Here is a 13,699-nt window from a genome sequence, read left to right as displayed (position 1 = left end):
AAAGTTTATAGCAATACAAGCCCACCTCAGGAAACAAGAAAAAGCTCAAAGAAACACGCTAACTTTACATCTAAAGCAGCTTGAGAGAGAAGAACAGACAAGACCTAAAGTCAGTAGAAGGAAAGAAATCATAAAGATCAGAGCAGAAATCAATGAAATAGAAATGAAGAAAACCGTAGAAAAGATCAATGAAAAAAAAACTGGTTCTTTGAAAAGATCAATAAAATTGATAAACCCTTAGCCAGACTTTTTAAGAAAAAAAGAGAGAAGACTCAAATCAATAAAATTAGAAATGAAAAAGGAGAAGTAACAACAGACATCACAGAAATACAAGGATCATAAGAGACTACTATATGCAACTATATGCCAATAAAATGGAAAACCTAGAAGAAATGGACAAATTCTTAGAAAAGTACTACCTTCCAAGACTAAACCAAGATGAAACAGAAAAGATGAATGGACCAATCACAAGAACTGAAATTGAAACTGTGATTAAAAACTTCCAACAAACAAAAGTCCAGGACCAGATGGCTTCACAGGCGAATTCTATCAAACATTTAGAGAAGAGCTAACACCTTTCCTTCTGAAACTATTTCAAAAAATTGCAGAGGAAGGGAATACTCCCAGACTCATTTTATGAGGCCACCATCACCCTGCTACCAAAACCAGACAAAGATACCACAAAAAAAGGAAAAAGCTACAGGCCAATTTCACTGATGAACATTGATGCAAAAATCCTCAACAAAATACTAGTAAACCGCATCCAACAATACATTAAAAGGATTGTACATCATGATCAAGTGGGATTTATCCCAGGGTTGCAAGGGTTCTTCAATATCCGCAAATCAATCAGTGTGATACACCATATTAACAAACTGAAGAATAAAAACCATATGATCCTCTCAATGGACGCAGAAAAACCTTTGACAAAATCCAACACCCATTTCTGATAAAAACCCTTCAGAAAGTGGGCATAGTGGGAACCCACCTCAACATGATAAAGGCCATATATGACAAACCCACAGCCAACATCATTCTCAGTGGTGAAAAGCTGAAAGAATTCCTGCTGAGATCAGGAACAAAACAAGGATGTCCACTCTCACCACTACTATTCAACGTAGTTTTGGACGTCCTAGCCACAGCAATCAGAGAAGTAAAAGACATAAAAGGAATCTAAACTGAAAAAGAAGAAGTAAAACTATCACTATGTGCAGATGACATGATACTATACCTAGAGAATCCTAAAGACTCTACCAGAAAACTGTTAGAGCTCATCCATGAATTTGGCAAAGTCGCAGGATACAAAATTAATACACAGAAATCAACAGCATTTCTATATACTAACAATGAAAGATCAGAAGGAGAAATTAGGGAAGCAATCCGGTTTACCATCGCATCCAAAAGAATAAAACACCTAGGAGTAAACCTACCTAAAGAGACAAAAGACCTGTACTCTTAAAACTATAAGACACTGATCAAAGAAATCAAAGATGACACAAATAGATGGAAAGATATCCCATGCTGTTGGATTGGAAGAGTTAATATTATCAAAATGACTCTACTACCCAAGGCAATCTGCAGATTCAATGCAATCCCCATCAAATTACCAAGGACATTTTTCACAGAACTTGAAAAAAATATTTTAAAGTTTGTTTGGAAGCATGAAAGACCCAGAATAGCCAAAGCCATCCTGAAAAAGAAAAATGGAGCTGGAGGAATCAGGTTCCCTGACTTCAGACTCTATTACAAAGCAACAGTCATCAAAACCATATGGTACTGGCACAAAGACAGAAATATAGATCAGTGGAAGTGGATAGAAAGCCCAGAATTAAACCCACACACCTACAGTCAACTCATCTATGACAAAGGAGGCAAGAATATACAATGGAGAAAAGACAGCACCTTCAATAAGTGGTTCTGGAAAAACTGGACAGCCACATGGAAAAGAATGAAATTAGAACACTCCCTAACACCATACACAAAAATAAACTCAAAATGGATTAAAGACCTAGATATAAGACCAGACACTGTAAAACTCTTAGAGGAAAACATAGGCCAAACACTCTCTGACATAAATGACAGCAACATCTTCTCAGATCCACCTCTCAGAGTAATGACAGTAAAAACAAAAATAAACAAATGGGACTTAATTAAACTTAAAAGTTTCTGCACAGCAAAGGAAATCTTAAACAAAATGAAAAGACAACCCACAGAATGGGAGAAAATCTTTGCAGATGAATCGACTGACAAGGGATTAATCTCCAAAATTTATAAACACCTTCTGCAGCTCAATACCAAAAATCAAACAACCCCATCAAACAATGGGCAAAAGATCTAAACAGACAGTTCTCCAAAGAAGATATATGGCTGGCCAAAAAAACACATGAAAAGATGTTCAACATCCCTCATTATTAGAGAAATGCAAATCAAAACCACTATGAGGTACCACCTTACACCAGCCAGAATGGCCATCATCCAAAAGTCTACAAACAGTAGTGCTGGAGAGGGTGTGGAGAAAAAGGAACCCTAGTACGCTGTTGGTCGGATTGTAAACTGGTGAAACCACTGTGGAAAACAGTATGGAGAGGCCTCAGAAAACTCAAAATAGAACTACCGTTTGATCCAGCAATCCCACTCCTGGGCATCTATCCAGAGAAAACCATGACTCGAAAAGACACATGTACTCCGATGTTCATTGCAGCACTATTTGCAATAGCTAAGACATGGAAACAACCTAAATGTCCATCGACAGAGGAGTGGATCAAGAAGATGTGGTACATATACACAATGGAATATTACTCAGCCATTAAAATGAACGAAATAATGGCTTTTCTAGCAACATGGATGGACTTCATGCTAAGTGAAGTCAGCCAATGAGACACCAACATCAAATGCTTTCACTGACATGTGGAATCTGAAAAAAGGACAGAATGAACTTCTTTGCAGAACAGATACTGACTCAACAGACTTTGAAAAACTTATGGTTTCCAAAGGAGACAGTTTGGGGGGTGGGGGGATGTGCTGGAGTTGTGGGATGGAAAGCCTATAAAATTGGATTGTGATGATCATTGTACAACTATAAATGTAATAAATTCATGAGTAATAAAAAAAATCTCAAAAAAAAAAACTTACACGTGTACACAAAAAGCACCAGGGCAATATAGACCCAACTGCCAAACTTGAGAGAGCAACTATTGAATTGTACAATTTACATCTTCCTAGGCATATTCTAGTAGAATGTTTTGGCATTTAACTGCATTGCACTTTTCCACCTTTTCCATATCCATTAGGACACAGACTTTCTGAATCCTACATAATCAGAGTAGAAGGAAAAGATCAAGAGAGGTTTTTCATGTAATTACTCTCTCTGGGTGTAGTAGATCATTAAAGTGGACTCCTTCTCTTTAAACACCTTTTGTCTAAAACGTAGATCCCCAAGGGAATGTTTGATTCCATTTCAGATAGTGCAGTTGGTGAATGTTTGCTTTCCTGAGTTCTTATGCTTTCTCTTAGCCCTAAGAAGTCAGATATAAAATTTAAACTTCACAGATTTGTATCAGACCTCAGGATACTATGCTTCCAGGTCAAGGGAAGTCTCTTTGCAGCTTTGACCACTAGTTGACAAAAAGGCAATTCTTCACAGTATTGGAGAGGGAAGACTCACAGCATACAGACAAGCTGCAAAAAGAAATTCTCTAAATTCCAAGTTTTAATCTTTTTCTATTCAATTTCAACATACCATCCAGTTTGCTATTTGGAACAGGTATGTTTTCCTGTCACCACCAAATCTACACTTAGGGACTTGGACAAAAGCATGACAGAAAGAGCACTGGTTTCATATATTGCCATTTAATTATTATGGTAATTTTATCACCTAAAATTGAATAATTATACAAATAAGGTTGAGGCTTTATTTTTTAACATTGGTCATTGGCTGTGCCCATCAGCATAATCATCAACCACAGCACCTGAGCTCTAAATGTTATGGCTTGTGTCTTTCTCTTTTGTTCATACAGATTTGCCATTTCAATACCATTTTATAGCATCCTTACCAATTTGCAGTACTTTGGGAGCAATATTTTCCTGTTCCAGGTAATCTTTGGAGCTCTCACTGCCTCAGCCAGGTATTGTGCACTTCTAGTTATGAATCATATGGATCATCGACGAACCCAGATGCTTTTCTTATCCTGGTGGGACTTTCTATTTTGGTCAACACGTTTGTGCCCCAAGGTGAGAGAAGACTGGACTTTGGGGAGAGGGAAATATCTTTTCCCATCCTTCAGGGATTATGTTAGTCATGCTTGTCTGAAGTCAGGAGTAAAGACAGGTCCTAATCAAAGGCTGGCATTATCTCAAGCCAATCTGAGATTTTATGAGAAATTCTGCTAACAAATTGTTGAGAAATGAGCCAAGTGTCAGCAAGGGGCAATTCAGGCTTATGTTTATATTCATCCCATCATGAAAGTGTCTGGAGACTAGTCCCATTTATTCTAGACAGTTTCTCTAGGACTGCACTTGTTCAATTGTCCTTTTGCCAATTTACTCTTTTAATAACAAGCATGGAGAGGTTATATCTTATAATTATACCCCAGGTGAGGACACAATATGGTCAACCCCTCCACCACCCATTTGAGTTCTTCATGACCAGCTTTGATGACTGATCTACTTCCCCATCTCTACAGAGCCACATGTGAGTGTGCAGTTAAGTCACCATGACTACAGATCTGGCTTGTTGGTGTCTTCCAGGAAGTAAAAGAAAATCCCCATATTTCAAGTGGCAAAGTACAGGGGAAACAGGCAATTAAGCAGATTAAAATCCTTGTCCATTCCCTGTTAGATTACTTCGTAAATTAATGGAATGATGATATGTAATGAGTAGGAGAAACTTGGTGGGCACTGGGCTTCCCCATCTCCCAATGCAGGAATATGCTTTACAGCATTACAGACTGGGGGACTCTCCTTCTCAGAGTATCATTAATAATGCAAGCTTACAATATACATTTCTTTCCAATATGGGAAAGCTGCAATTAAATTGCTTTTTATACTGTTCAGAAAACTGATTCCCTGAAACTTTTTGAGCAGTTCCCAAATTTTGACTTTTTTTTTTTTCTGAATAGAAGTTTCCATTCTTGGTTCTTTATGTCTAAAATTGATCTGGATCTAGCTTTTCTACTAACAGAGTAGTCCTATCTTTTTATTAGTCTTTTGTGCCATACTCACCCTATGGCAATGCTGTGTCTTCACTAGATTGATTCATACATTTAGGTTTACCCGAGACTTTCCTAATTTTTTCAGTGAAAGTCCCACATTGCAAAAACCTCCTAATTTCCAGAAAAACCAGAGTGACTTGTCACTTTAAATTATGTAGTTTAACTGTGACGTGCTCAAGGTTTGAGCTGAGCCTTAGACTCAGTATTTGTCCACCTGAGAATCTTACCTTCTACAATAAGGATATTGCAAGCACTGGACAGAATAAGTAAAAGCAAATCTCTGCCAGACTCATCTTTTTATTATTATTATTATATATATATTTTTTTATTTTCCCACTGTACAGCAAGGGGGTCAGGTTATCCTTACATGTATACATTACAATTACATTTTTCAGACTTGTCTTTTTTTCATCTCTGGAAAATCTCAGATATGCAGAGAGATTTGCTTTAATAATGCAGTTAATTTTGTGTACTTTTTACCACCCAGGTTGATAATTGTACTGTTCATCGACTACTCCAGTCTCTGCCACTGTAAACATTTCTACCGTGTATTTCAAACATACAAATAACCTGTAGGAGTTTTCCCCTGACTAAATTTGGTAGATGCTCATTCTTTCAACTCAGATTTCTTAATCTTACTTGTCTTTCTGCCTTCAGAAATGCAGACCCTGCGTGTGACTTTGGCAAGTGTGGGAATTAGCTTCGTTGCTGCCTCTGCCACTAGCTTTTCTGTCCAGTTGGTTGAACTCGTCCCAACTATTGTCAGGTATATGAGTTTATGGATGCTCTCCCAGGGCCCCAAATGGGACTTTCTAATTCATGCTTATACCAGATATAAGCACAGTAAGATCATTTAACTATAAAGGAATCATTTTTCAGTGATTAGGACTTTCACCCCTGTGCCGTCCTAAGCATACGTCAATGCATCCCCTCATTAACCTTTTGGACCACTTGTCAGGATAAGTGCTGTGTGTAACATTCCATGTAAAATGATGATAATGGGTCCTAACACACCTTGACCTTAACAAAGACAGCTAGAAAAATTACAGAGAAAATCTGCAAAACAAGTGTTTTTCATCAAACTCACGTATTTAGTAATTATGTCTTATTGTCTTCCATAATCAGATCAAAATTACAGATGATAAGTTACATGTGCATATTTTTACTGAATTATAATGTATTGTCCTTTAACTCTCAGGGCAAAAGCTTTGGGAGTAGATAATGTGGCTTCCAGATGTGGGGCAACATTGGCTCCCCTCTTGATGACCGTAGCGGTGTATCTACCCACCTTGCCCTGGATCATCTATGCAGTAAGTCCCATCCTTGGTGGTCTTGTCGTCTTCTTCCTACCTGAAACCAGAAATTTGCCTCTGCTGGACACCATCCAAGATGTGGAAAATGAGTGAGTAAACCTTCTATCCATCCCCTGGTGGGGACTGTGTGGTTTGGATCTTTGGGTGAGAAAGATGCAGCCCCCATTGGGTCCCTCAGATCCCTGGACGGCTGAGCCTTGCCTGGGATGCTTCCATCCTGGGCCATTGCCTTTCATGAGTGGCAAGGTCATTTCTACCCATTGTGAGTTCTAGTCCAGGCTGCAGAGAGCCCCTCTGCCCTGTTCTCATGGGTAGTTTTAGTGCTGAAGAGACAATAACTAGCTCTGTTGTGAGGGCGCATCCTACCTGCGCTCATGATGGTATTTCATGATTGTCAATCCATAAGAGCCTGAGATATAAAAGGACAAGAAATGAGATGGCCAGGGAAGTAATAATGTTAGGGGGATCATGTACATATTCTTTTTGAAGAGATAATAAAGAGATAAGTCTGATGTATGAGCCTGTGAGATTCAGGCAATTTTGCTGCCACACAGTCATGGAAAGATTGAGGGTAGGGGTGAGAAGAAACTAATAAAAGATATTTTAAAATGAGGGAAAATATTAGAGATCTAGAACTTCCATAATAAAGTGAATGACTGGATGACTGGAACAACAGAAATTTATTGTCTCACAGTTCTGGAGCCTGGACGTCTGAGTTCAAGTTGTTGACAGGGCCATTCCCCCTCTGACAGCTGTAGGGAAGGATCTGTTCCAGGTCTCTTCTGGTTTCTGGTAGTTTCCTAGCTTGCGGCAGCATAACTCCAATCGCCACATAGCATCTCCCTGGCATGCCTCTGTGTCCAAATATTCCTTTCTGTAAGGACACCAGTCACATTGGATTATTAGAGGCCCATTCTATTCCAGTAAGACCTTATCTTAATTATGTCTGCAATACCACTGTTTCCAAATATGGCAGCTTCACATTCTGAGATACTGAGATTTAAGATTTTTGAAGGGACAAAATTTAATGCATAAAAAATGGGGTTGCGTTTTCCATTCACCCCTTGACTTTCCAAAGTGGTCACTGGCCAGAGGTCTAAAGCCACCAAGTGCAAATAACAACTTTCCAACTGCCTTTTTGGGTCTGCTAGGTCAGCACAGCCTTTTCCAGCATGAGTGTCCATCCCTCATGGATTTTAATGGATTGTAAAAAGCTGGTGATTTGAGGAATGTTTTGTACTTGTACAGCATTCAAATTACTTTTGTTTTTTCTGCTTTTTAAATATTTGTTTGTTTTGGTAATTGGTTCGTTGACTCATTGTTGCTGTTTTGTTTTTCCAGCACAAAATTCTCAAGAAAAATAAATGAAAAAAATTCCTACATAAAAGTGACAAAACTTTAAGGAGATTTTGTGAGCTGACTGGCAAGGAAAAGAAAAACATGAAGGAAAAAACTTTTTCCTTTATATCCACAAACTAGGAAGAAAATATATTGTAAAATGGAATCTCATTTATAATTATTCCATCAATTTGCAATTGAACATGTAATTCGTGGGAACATGTAATTCCAAGAACAGTCCAATATTTGGAGGATGTTGTTGGAAAAGTTTTGAATTTATCAATACATTATTACTAGACAAAATAATTCAGCAACAAAGGAACTCCTTTCAACTAGGATGTGGCTGACTGATGTATGAAGCAGCAGAAATAAATGAAAAAAAAATCAGAGCAATGTAGCATATGCAACTGGAATTAAAAAGAAATCCAGAAGCAAACATCAACAAACTTACTACATGATGCTTTCGACATCATGAATCACCAGCAAATGAAATATTATGCGATATTTGCAATCCATTTATTGAAATGATAACAATGATGACCTTGAAATGGTGCAATTTTAAATGATTATTACTTTCCCTTTGCAATTTTCCCTCTTCATATTTTCAGCAATTAGCATATGTAATTTAAAATATTATAAAGACATCAAAATTACAGGGCAAATAACAAGATAAGCAATTGCAAAATATATACATTTAATAAAAATCTCTGCAAAATAAAATTATATGCTGTGTCATGATTAATTAATATAGGAAAAGCTTTTCAAATATAGTAGTAAGTGAAGACAAACCCAGTATGAGATATAAGTTTTCATTTTAAAAACAGCAGTTTTAAGTGTGCTAATATTTCTCATTGTGGGTTAGGGCATACTGTAATGAGCATTCATAACTGTGAAAATATGCTTTTAAAAATAATTTTTAAAAAGCCAAACATGCTATAGGTTGCTGTAAAACTATTGGTATTTTACTAGAGTTCAATTTTTGGTTCTGCAAACACTTGTGCATGTATAACTTATAATGGACTTTGCTTGTTTCCATGGTTACTGAGATTAAAAAACAAACATAGAATCAGAAGGGTAGGTGGTCCCCAAATGAAGTTTGGCTGTCACAGTGTAATTTTCTACAAGTCCACGTGATTTTAACATGGACACTCATGTGTCTCTAAGTTGGCAGGATTCCAGAATTATTTCAGGTCCATATGCCTCAAAGTCTCTTAATCTGAGGTATCAGGATTCTAGCATCAAAGCCAAAATTATGGGTTAGAGTTCAAAGAGCAGGTTTTCACTTTTCCATTAAAAAAGATTACTTGGTCTCCGGAGGCGCACCATTTGGCTATGTCTTCTAAGAAGTTCTCCAAAGCTTTGTGCCTCTCCCAATAGATTTTGTCAAGTATATTGAGATGAACATATGTTCCTTCCTATTTTTTTCCTGTTTAAGTGGTTTACACTGATACATTTGAAAGTGTTAAACTAACCTTTCACTAGGATGAGCCTACTTATTCAGGATATAGTAACCTTAAACAAAACATATCTTTTATTTAATTTACTAAAATTTTAGTGATGTTTCGCATCATGTTAATGAGAGTTATTGGCTTCTGGATTGCTTTTCTTCTACCTTCATCTTCTCTTGGTGTCAGAATAACCCTACCCATGTAGAATGTGTGTTCCCTAGGCTGGGGCTGAGAGTCAGTGCGTTCTAGCTACAGAAAGTGAGGCGGCTGCACTGCCATCAGATACATGGGCTGCCTCGCTGGCAGTTTTCTCTACAACCTCTCTGTTCCAGATCCAGAGGTCCAGTACTAAACTGTTGTGTGGAGTGAGTGGAGCCAAGGCGTTCACCCTGTTCAGGTTGGCAACGGCAGTGAGGAGGTAGCTGCCAGTGTAAAGCTCTCTCCATCCTGACTATAGGAGCCAGCATGTATGTTCTCCTTGCAAGTAGTGCCAGGGACCCATTATCTTCCCATTATCTGTCCTGGCAGTTCTCCCAGCAACCAAGAGGGCTTGTCTCATCCATGCAGGACTCCTAGTTTGAGATATGTAAGCTGGGACACAACCTGCTAGCTCCTCAGGGTACGTGTCTGCCCTTGCAGAAGTTCTCTTATTTTAAGATCCTTCTCCAGGGCAGGGGTCCTGACTCTACATGTTTTCTTCTGTCCTACTCTATTACGTGGAAGTCTTCTTACAGCTTTGTTTGTATAGGAGTTCTTCTGACCATTTCTAGTTAGTATTCTGTGGGAACTGCTGCGCGTATTGATGTATTTTTCAGGTGCTTGTGGAGATAGGTGAGCTCCATGTCCTCTTGCTTCACCATTTTGATCCCTCCCCGCTGCATAACAATCTTTAAATGACAGTTCTTAAATATTATAAAACAGATTACTAGATGCCAAAGGTAGGAAAGAGGATGATGGGAGCAAGTGGAGGTGATATGTTTATGTACAGTAAGAGGGATACCTGTGGAGAGGAAACTCTTTAGTATATTGATGGTGGTGAAGGACACACAAAACTACACATGTATACACCACGACCAGGTGGGGTTCATCCCAGGTTCACAAGGATGGTTCGACATATGCAAATCAATCAGCATCATACACCACATTAACAAAAAAAAGTCAAAAATCATATGATCATCTCAATAGATGCAGAAAAAGCATTTGACAAAGTCCAACATCCATTCATGATCAAGACCCTCGCCAAAGTGGGTATAGAGGGAACATTCCTGAACATAATCAAAGCCACTTATGATAAACCCACAGCAAATATAATACTCAATGGGGAAAAACTGAAAGCCTTCTCACTTAAATCTGGAACAAGACAGGGATGCCCACTCTCACCACTGCTCTTCAACATAGTTTTGGAAGTCCTAGCCACAGCAATTAGACAAACAAAAGAAATAAAAGGCATCCATATAGGAAGAGAAGCGATAAAACTGTCACTGTATGCAGATGACATGATTCTATACCTAGAAAACCCTAAGGACTCAACCCCAAAACTCCTTGAACTGATTAATAAATTCAGCAAAGTAGCAGGATATAAGATTAACATTCAGAAGTCAGTTGCATTTCTGTATACCAGCAATGAAATATTAGAAAAGGAATACAAAAATATAATACCTTTTAAAATTGCACCTCACAAAATCAAATCCTCGGAATACACCTGACCAAGGAGATAAAGGACCTATATGCCGAGAACTATAAAACTTTAATCAAAGAAATCAAAGAAGATGTAAAGAAATGGAAAGATATTCCATGTTCCTGGATTGGGAAAATCAATATTGTGAAAATGGCCATACTACCCAAAGCAATCTACAGATTCAATGCAATCCCTATCAAATTACCCATGACATTTTTCACAGAACTAGAACAAACAATCCAAATATTTATATGGAACAACAAAAGACCCAGAATCGCCAAAGCAATCCTGAGAAACAAAAACCAAGCAGGAGGCATAACTCTCCCAGACTTCAAGAAATACTACAAAGCCACAGTCATCAAAACAGTGTGGTACTGGTATCAAAACAGACAGACAGACCAATGAAACAGAATAGAGAACCCGGAAATAAACCCTGACACCTATGGTCAATTCATCTTTGACAAGAGAGGCAAGAACATAAAATGGGAAAAAGAAAGTCTATTCAGCAAACATTGCTGGGAAACCTGGACAGCTGCATGCAAAGCAATGAAACTAGAACACACCCTCACACCATGCACAAAAATAAACTCCAAATGGCTGAAAGACTTAAATATATGACAGGACACCATCAAACTCCTAGAAGAAAACATAGGCAAAACACTCTGACATCAACCTCATGAATATTTTCTCAGGTCAGTCTCCCAAAGCAATAGAAATTAGAGCAAAAATAAACCCATGGGTCCTCATCAAACTGAAAAGCTTTTGCACAGCAAAGGAAACCAAAAAGAAAACAAAAAGACAATTTACAGAATGGGAGAAAACAGTTTCAAATGATGCAACCGACAAGGGCTTAATCTCTAGAATATATAAACAACTTATACAACCCAACAGCAAAAAAGCCAACAATCAATGGAAAAATGGCCAAAAGACCTGAATAGACATTTCTCCAAAGAAGATAAACAGATGGCCAACAAACACATGAAAAAATGCTCAACATCGCTGATTATAAGAGAAATGCAAATCAAAACTACCATGAGATACCACCTCACACCAGTCAGAATGGCCATCATTAATAAATCCACAAATAACAAGTGCTGGAGGGGCTGTGGAGAAAAGGAAACCCTCCTGCACTGTTGGTGGGAATGTAAACTGGTACAGCCACTATGGAGAACAGTTTGGAGATACCTTAGAAATCTATACATAGAACTTCCATATGACCCCGCAACACCACTCTTGGGCATCTATCCGGACAAAATTCTACGTAAAAGAGACACGTGCACCTGCATGTTCATTGCAGCACTATTTGCAATAGCCAGGACATGGAAACAACCCAAATGTCCATCAACGATGATTGGATTCGGAAGATGTGGTATATATACACAATGGAATACTACTCAGCCATAAAAAAGAATGATATAATGCCATTGCAGCAACATGGATGGAACTAAAGAATCTCATACTGAGTGAAATGAGCCAGAAAGACAAAGACAAATACCATATGATATCACTTATAACTGGAATCTAATATCCAGCACAAATGAACATCTCCTCAGAAAAGAAAATCATGGACTTGGAGAAGAGACTTGTGGCTGCCTGATGGGAGGGGGAGGGAGTGGGAGGGATCGGGAGCTTTGGCTTATCAGACACAACCTAGAATAGATTTACAAGGAGATCCTGCTGAATAGCATTGAGAACTTTGTCTAGATACTCATGTTGCAACAGAAGAAAGGGTGGGGAAAAAATGTAATTGTAACGTATACATGTAAGGATAACTTGATCCCCTTGCTGTACAGTGGGAAAATAAAAAAAACAAAAACAAAAACAAAACTACACGTGATAAAAACATATGACACTAAGTGGAATCACACACACAAGTACAGGTAAAACTAACAGAAAAATTTGAATAAGATCTGTAGATTGCATCCCTATCAATATCTTAGTTGTGATTATGATACTCTAATTTTACAAATATTACTCTTGAGAGTAACTGGGTGAAGTGCACTCAGTTGCTCATATTTTTCTTGCTACTGCATGTGCATCTTCAATATTATCTGTAAACAATTTCAATTAAAAGTATAAAGGATTAGAAATCTATAGTATGTAAACTGTAAGTATAAGAAAACGGAATTGGTTATATCAATATGAATAAATACATACTGGAAATAAAAGAGATTATTAGAATAAATAGATCAGGTTCATCTTGATAAAATGATCAATTCATCAGGCTTCTGAACAGAAGCACATAAAAAATCCTTAAATATATTCTGTAAATGAATAAATAAACCTGAGAAAATACACCCTTATGTGAGCTTACCACTGCCTTTCTCCAGTATCTTTGTTGGAAGAAATGTAAAATTATTGTGAGTTCCTGGTGTGATTGCAACTGAAGCTCAATATCAGTTGCTAAAATATAGTAATTGCACAAAATTCCACTTTGCTTCAATTAAAAACAAAGGATTGTATGCTGTTGATTATTGTAGTTCAAAATCAGTATAAACAAGAAAAACACTTACTTTTGGCTCTTTCTACAGCAAAATTGTAAAGCATTTACTTCAGTGTCTCTCAAATTCCTTTTTCTGGAAATAAACTTGAGACTTGCAGCAGGCATATTTTAGATTATTCAGAGACTACGTACATACCAAAGTCCAAGGTTGATTTTACTAAATCACTGAGGACAAGAATGTTAAGTGAGTAAACCTTTAAACACATTTA

General features: G+C 37.7%; 1 long non-coding RNA gene and 1 pseudogene across 1 annotated transcript; one reads left to right on the top strand and one right to left on the bottom strand.

Annotated features, from left to right (window-relative positions):
- LOC100737802 overlaps positions 1-10,448 on the top strand; it is a 34,071-nt pseudogene extending 23,623 nt beyond the window's left edge.
- On the bottom strand, positions 7,185-13,631 carry LOC110259243. Its single transcript, XR_002341450.1, has 2 exons — positions 13,501-13,631; positions 7,185-7,397 (listed from the first exon to the last, which is right to left on the bottom strand). It is a non-coding gene; the product is annotated as an uncharacterized LOC110259243 (long non-coding RNA).

This window comes from Sus scrofa, chromosome 2 (assembly GCF_000003025.6).
Source record: "Sus scrofa isolate TJ Tabasco breed Duroc chromosome 2, Sscrofa11.1, whole genome shotgun sequence".
Lineage (NCBI taxonomy): Eukaryota > Metazoa > Chordata > Mammalia > Artiodactyla > Suidae > Sus > Sus scrofa.
Note: the sequence above shows the minus strand (reverse complement) of the source record. Positions and strands in the feature narration are given on the sequence as shown.